This window comes from Elaeis guineensis, chromosome 4, assembly GCF_000442705.2.
Source record: "Elaeis guineensis isolate ETL-2024a chromosome 4, EG11, whole genome shotgun sequence".
Classification (NCBI taxonomy): domain Eukaryota; kingdom Viridiplantae; phylum Streptophyta; class Magnoliopsida; order Arecales; family Arecaceae; genus Elaeis; species Elaeis guineensis.
This window is the reverse complement of record NC_025996.2, coordinates 72,021,419-72,027,732: the sequence shown is the minus strand read 5'-3', so window position 1 is coordinate 72,027,732 and position 6,314 is coordinate 72,021,419. Positions and strand designations below refer to the sequence as shown.

Below are 6,314 nucleotides of genomic sequence, written 5' to 3'. Positions count from 1 at the left end.
TAATCGACAACAGCGCCCCTTGTGAGCTCCGTTGAAGTCGAACCGAACGCACCAAAGTCGGCAATCGCCTAACCTTAGGTCATTTCCCACACCACCCATGGTTCATAGAACCCCGAATTAGAACTCCCCCTTCTCTTCTCCAAATTACTTCTCTACCTCACAATCCTCGACAGCCCATTTCATTCGTGAGGGTAATACTGTCATTTAGCAGTCCCAGGCCGAGCCCGTGCTCGCCGGCGACCCAGCCCGCGTAGAAGAATTCCAAATAAAGCCGGCGAGATACATAGAGAGAGACGTAACGTCTTGACCTTTTCTGATCGAATGCTTCGCATATTTCTTCTTTTAAATCTTCCCCTCGCTTTCTTCGTTCTCTCCACCCATTCCAAGCAAACCCAACATACTCCCTTCTTCTCATCTCCTCGCTCACTCCGGCCCATTTCGCTCCGCGATTCCCAGAACCAATGGGAGAAGACGCACTGAGAGAGCTCCCTCTACCAGCCGAATCCCATCCCATTGATCAGCAATCACCCACGATCCACGACGGAGCTCCGCTGGAAAATGGAAAGGTCGCCGGAGAGGAGGATCGGGTCCTCGGGCCACCATCCCATCTTCCGCGGCCAGAGGCGCCGGCGGGCCTGACGAAGACCCGGTCGACCGGTCCGGACGAGTTCCGGTCGATCGAGCGCTCCGTCTCCGTCAACTCCCCCGTCGTCGACGTCTCCTCCATCGGAAAGTACCTCCGCGATCGGGGGAACAGCTTCTCGGCGGCGATCGTGAAGCGGATCTCGTCCCTCAAAGAAACGGGCGACCCGGTTACCGAGTTCCACCTCTCCGGCCTCAAGGTCATCGTGCGGATGAAAGGGGACAAGGAGAGGGAAGAAGAGGAATCCAACGACCGAGATCACTTCGAAATCAAAGGCCGGATCAGCTTCTTTTCGAAATCCTGTTGCCGAGATTGCGGCGCCGTCCGATCGTTCTTCAGAGAAAAAGCGCTACCGTACGTTGAGATCAACCTGGATGTGTTCCCGGAGAGAGAGAAAGAGCTGATCGAACGGTCGGGAAGCGCCGGCGTGCCCCAGATCTTCTTCAACGAGAAACTTCTGGGGGGCTTGGTAGCGTTAAATTCGTTGAGGAACAGCGGGGAGTTTGATCGGAGGTTGCGAGAGATGGTCGGCCGGCGGTGTCCGGAGACCGCGCCGAGCGTCCCGGTATATGGATTCGACGACGAAGATGAGTTGACGAAGGAACGGACGGACGTGATGTTAGGGATTGTGAGGGTTTTGAGGCAGCGGCTGCCTATCCAGGACCGCATAACGAAGATGAAGATCGTTAAGAATTGCTTCTCCGGGAGTGAAATGGTGGAGGCGATCATTCATCACCTGGATTGCGGCAGGAAAAAGGTACCGATCTTTCCCTTCCATCTTCTTTAATTATTTAATTTAAAATTAACATTTATGAAATAATGATTCATCATAGAAAATAAAAAATAATTAATTATTTGCCACTTCTAAGACTAAGAATTTATTAAGTTTTGGTGGTGAGCTGGGATTGGAGAGGCAATATCTAGTAGAATTATTACTAGTCTACTATTAGCGTCCGTCGTAAATAGAGATTATATTAGAAGAAATAGGGTGCAGATGTGAGGAGGGCGTGGGAGTTGGTTAACGGGTGGGTCCGACGAGGGAATGGGAGAAGAGAACCAATGGCAGGTGTTATTCGTGGTTATGCAGGTGACCGTTTGGGTGGGGTCCATAGGCGGGTGCGAAAGGACTTCATTGAGCCGCAACTACCAGAAACGTTTCGATTGTTCGGTTGTGCTGTAGGTTAATAGCCGTTACATGTTTGAGAAATTTACATTAATTTCCACTGATTTCTTTATTTTCGGTGGTTAACGAACGAACCGTAACTCTGATGGGACTCTCACTTAATGGGGTCAGACTCATCTTGGGACGGTGGTTTCTAAGACTACATTGATTGGGGAGCAATGCTTAGTGCCGTGCCTGTGCTGGCCAAATCTTATGGTCTCGTCTCTTTCGCATCCTGCATCCTGGGCCGATGCATATGCTCGGCTTGTGAGATATTATATAGGGACGGTGCCATTAAGATTTCCATTGTCCAAGTTGCTGATCATTTTCAAATCATTTTCAGGGGTTCTGATAGTGGGTCTAGATTAGATTGGATGCCTGCCTTTTTGGGATGTTTTCTTTGTTGGATTAGAAAAAGTTTGATTCCTTGATATACCAGAATTCTTTATTATACAATTCATGAGTCATGACCAGTTTAATCTTTGCCGTGCCGGAACCTCGTTCCTCTTCTAACGTAGCTTACTTTTATAAACCTGCACCCGGAAATGTTAGTGATTATTTACAGGCTATATATACGCGCCATTGAGCTCTCCTGAAGAAAGTCAAAAGATAGGCGGTGTCTTCATTCATATAAAATGTCTTTTCTACCCGGTTAAACGTTGGCGCTCCTCCTATTGTCGCAGTCACGAAAGCGATGCCCTTGCTTATTTTATTTCAGTTTCTTGATACCCACAAGCATGATGTCAGGTTCTCGAATGTTTTAGAAAGCAAAGTGGAACATTGTTTCATATTCGGGTAGACGACGGATTCTCGTTGAATATTTTACCATTAGCTTCTCATCGAATCCTTTGCGGGGGCACTGCAAGCGTCACCTGAAGTTCGGTTTTAGTTGTTTTCCTGTTTGTAATCTCCCTATTGCTACCTTTCAACTTTGAAAACAGTGGCCTTTGAGCTTCGCAATTCAGTGCACAACGAAAGAGAATAGAAGAAAGGGACTTGTATTCATTTCATTTTGCTTGATTCTTCTCATCCAAAAAAAAGTATTATTACTATCTTTAATCCTTCCCTATTATCAACAAAAAATAAATAATTTCCCCATTCCTTTTTAGCTGGAATTCAATAGCTTGATCACTAAACTAATCTACAGCATCCTGCACCACTAATGCATTAATCAAAACCCACAGAAAAGAAAAGATCTCTTTCTTTTGGGCTTTGTTTACCTTTTTCTCTTGCAGCAGATCATAACCACTTCATTAAGGGTACATTTAGTTGCTATCAACAGCATTTTATAAAATGGAAGTTTTTAGGAAAAAATATATACGCTGGTTGTTTAGATCATGGGAAAACTGAAATAATATAAAAATGGGTTTTGCAAGTTTAGATATTTTTTATTTTTTTAAAAAAAAATCTTTCCTTTCTCTGTAGCACAGTTTGTAGGCAGTCGGAGGACCACGGAGTGCATGTGTAATTTGTAAGCGCGCATATGGTTCCTATTTGTTAACTATTTAAAAATAAGTATAGTATATTAAATATACTAATAATAACACTAATGATAGTATTTTTTTTTTTTTTGATGGACAATAACAATATTACACAGCAACAACTAAAAATTAATACTTACTACTTAGTATCTAATACCTAATAGCAATAGTTATAATATAATTATAATTAACACTCAAATTGCTATTACTAGCTCTACTTAAAACCTATGTCAAACCTAACCATCAGCTTGAACCTATGCTATCTGCTTGAATACATGCAAGATAGACTATACATTGTACCTCTACAATGCTAAGTGAGCTTGTACATACAACCCTACCGTCCAAGGTCAAAAATGCGGCTTGCAGTCACAAAGTGGCATTCAGTTTCCCATGTACAACGTCCTAAACCAACTTGGGTACAAAGAGTGGTAGAGGAGGAGAGAGGATAGGAAATTTCAGAAAGTTCTCTCAGCAAGCCCGGAGGAAGGATTTGTTCTGACCACCTGGCTCTCAGATCCAAGCCGAAATGTGAAACCAGCTTGTAGTCGAACCTCTTCTTGAGATTGGGTCTACGGGTGAATGCTCATGCATGTCTAACCGATTTCTTTCTATGATGAAATCAGAATTATTAACTCATTTAGACATTTATTTCACATCCATTATAACTCACTTCCATGTGCATTTCCTGGACCAAAATGATGCATTTTTTTTGAAGATCCTTTCTCATTTGATTCTCTTGGACTACTTCGACAGTGTGTTAATTGGCATCCTTTTGTACTGTTGCAGGCTGTGGAGATTGGACAAGAGCTTGCAAGGAAGCACTTTATATACCACGTGTTCCGGTTAGTGCCCGGGATCTCATCTTTTTCTGCCATTGCCTTACTTTGTCACTAGTCCCATTTATGATCCAACAACCTTTGGTCATTGTTTATGCGATTACTAAGTATAAACTTTTCCAAATACAGGGAGAATGATTTTGAAGATGGGCACCACCAGTTTTTACCGTTTCCTTGAGCATGACCCGGCAATTACCAAATGCTTTAACTTTAGAGGATCAACCAACGACAACGAGCCCAAACCGGCAGCTGTGGTGGGGCAGAGGCTAGCCAAGCTGATGTCTGCAATACTAGAGGCTTATGCATCAGATGATAGGCGCCATCTGGACTACGGCCGTATCAGCACCAGTGAGGAGTTCCGAAGGTAATATTGATATCTAATGAAACAATTTCAGCATTAAAATAGACAAAATAATTACTAAATTCATATAGAATAGAATTCTTCCTTCGATCCATTGAAATTTGAAACAAGCTAGGTACAACGCAATGGGCTTTAGACCCACTTTGTGAGGATTGAATTGGGGCCAAGTCAAGCATGATCTAGAGCTAATCCAGTTTAGATTCATATCCTATGTTGGACCTGATCAGACCTATACACTGATCAGTGGACCAGATAGAATTGGTCCATATGTGATATCTAAAATTGATATCATGTCTGTGTCAGGAGCAGGTTTACGATCCTTTCATCTAATAAAGTAAATGTATATCCAGAATAATAATATAAATTTCTAGTACCTTCCCCCTCCCCGATAGTTTCTTGCCTAATTAGATGATATTCACAAGCATTTGAATACACATCTATACAATTGCCGTATCTGACCATATACAAAGTAATAGTCTACATTCTTTAGTCTTCTAGTCCAACATTTGAAGGTCGGTCATTTAGAGGAAGTGCCAATAGATCAAGACTATTTCAAGATTTTAGCAGCACACCCGAGTAAATTGAAGCTGGTCAGATATGTCAACCTAAGTTAGGTAGAATTGGCCCTCTTTTGGACCATTTTCTGGTCTAAGGTGCTGGTACGGTCAGGCGTAAAATTCCCTGGTCTACGAGGGCACACAGGAAGTCCCGTGTGTGGCCAAATATTGCCGTGCGGTGCCAATGTCGAGCTGGGCTGCCGATCTGGTGTCAGCCTGTCAGTTTAGCGTTCCTATATTGAGCCGGAAAGGTGTCTGCCAGGACCCTTTGTGCCATCTTTATACTGTAGCAGAGAACAATGTTCTTGTGTGCTCCCATAGTGCACTCTCATACCATATTATCTTTGGTATTTCTTTTCTCATTGTTACCTTGCTGGCAGATATGTAAACCTCGTGCAAGATCTGCAACGGGTGGATCTCTTCGCTCTCCCAGCAGACGAGAAGATGGCCTTCTTTCTAAATCTCTATAATGCGATGGTCATCCACGCGGTCATTCGGCTTGGAAGACCAGGGGGAGTCATTGACAGGAGAGCATTCTATAACCGACTTCCAGTACATAGTTGGAGGCTATCACTACTCTCTTCCACCATCAAGAATGGCATCCTCAGGTTGAACGAAGGCAGCCTTACTCATTGGTCAAAGCCATTTAGTGCAACAGATAAACGATTAGAGGTATTGCTTTGGTCCCAGCTTCGTATAATTCCTGTCAGCATTAATAAATGGACCATAAAACAATACCACGCCAACGTTTGTCTTGTCAAAAACGTTTTCAGTTAGCTGTTGAAAAGCTGAACCATTGATCCATTTTGGGCTGTCTAATGGAACCCGGTCAAGTCCATCTGTGCGATTCTTCTCCGCCGAGGGGGTGGAAGCAGAGCTCAGATATGCGGCGAGGGAGTTCTTCCTCAATGGCGGGATGGAGGTGGACCTGGGCAAGAGGACCGTGCATCTCACCAAGATCATCAAATGGTAAGCTTGTCTGAACCACTGCTCTGTTTTTCCCCAAAAAGTTGATGGGATCATCCAATAGGCCTTCCTGCCCAACAGCAGGCATTCAGAGCTTTTGGGCCCAACTATATTCTGCAAGGAATGTCAACAAATTTGGCCCATGTTTGGCCTGCTGGTCACTTACCTTTAAGTGGCTCCACATTTGTTACTTGCACAGTGCTTCTTTGAGTTGTTACAACCCAAGTGAGATTGTGCAGCCAAATTGTCCAGACCTTGGCTAGGCTGCACCTCTTATAGTGATATCAACATGCGAAGTCCGAGTGAAC

At 43.9% G+C, this 6,314-nt stretch overlaps 1 pseudogene; it reads left to right on the top strand.

Moving 5' to 3' along the window:
* LOC140857547 (uncharacterized) lies at positions 1-6,013 on the top strand (annotated as a pseudogene).
* Positions 6,014-6,314: the final 301 nt, after the last annotated feature.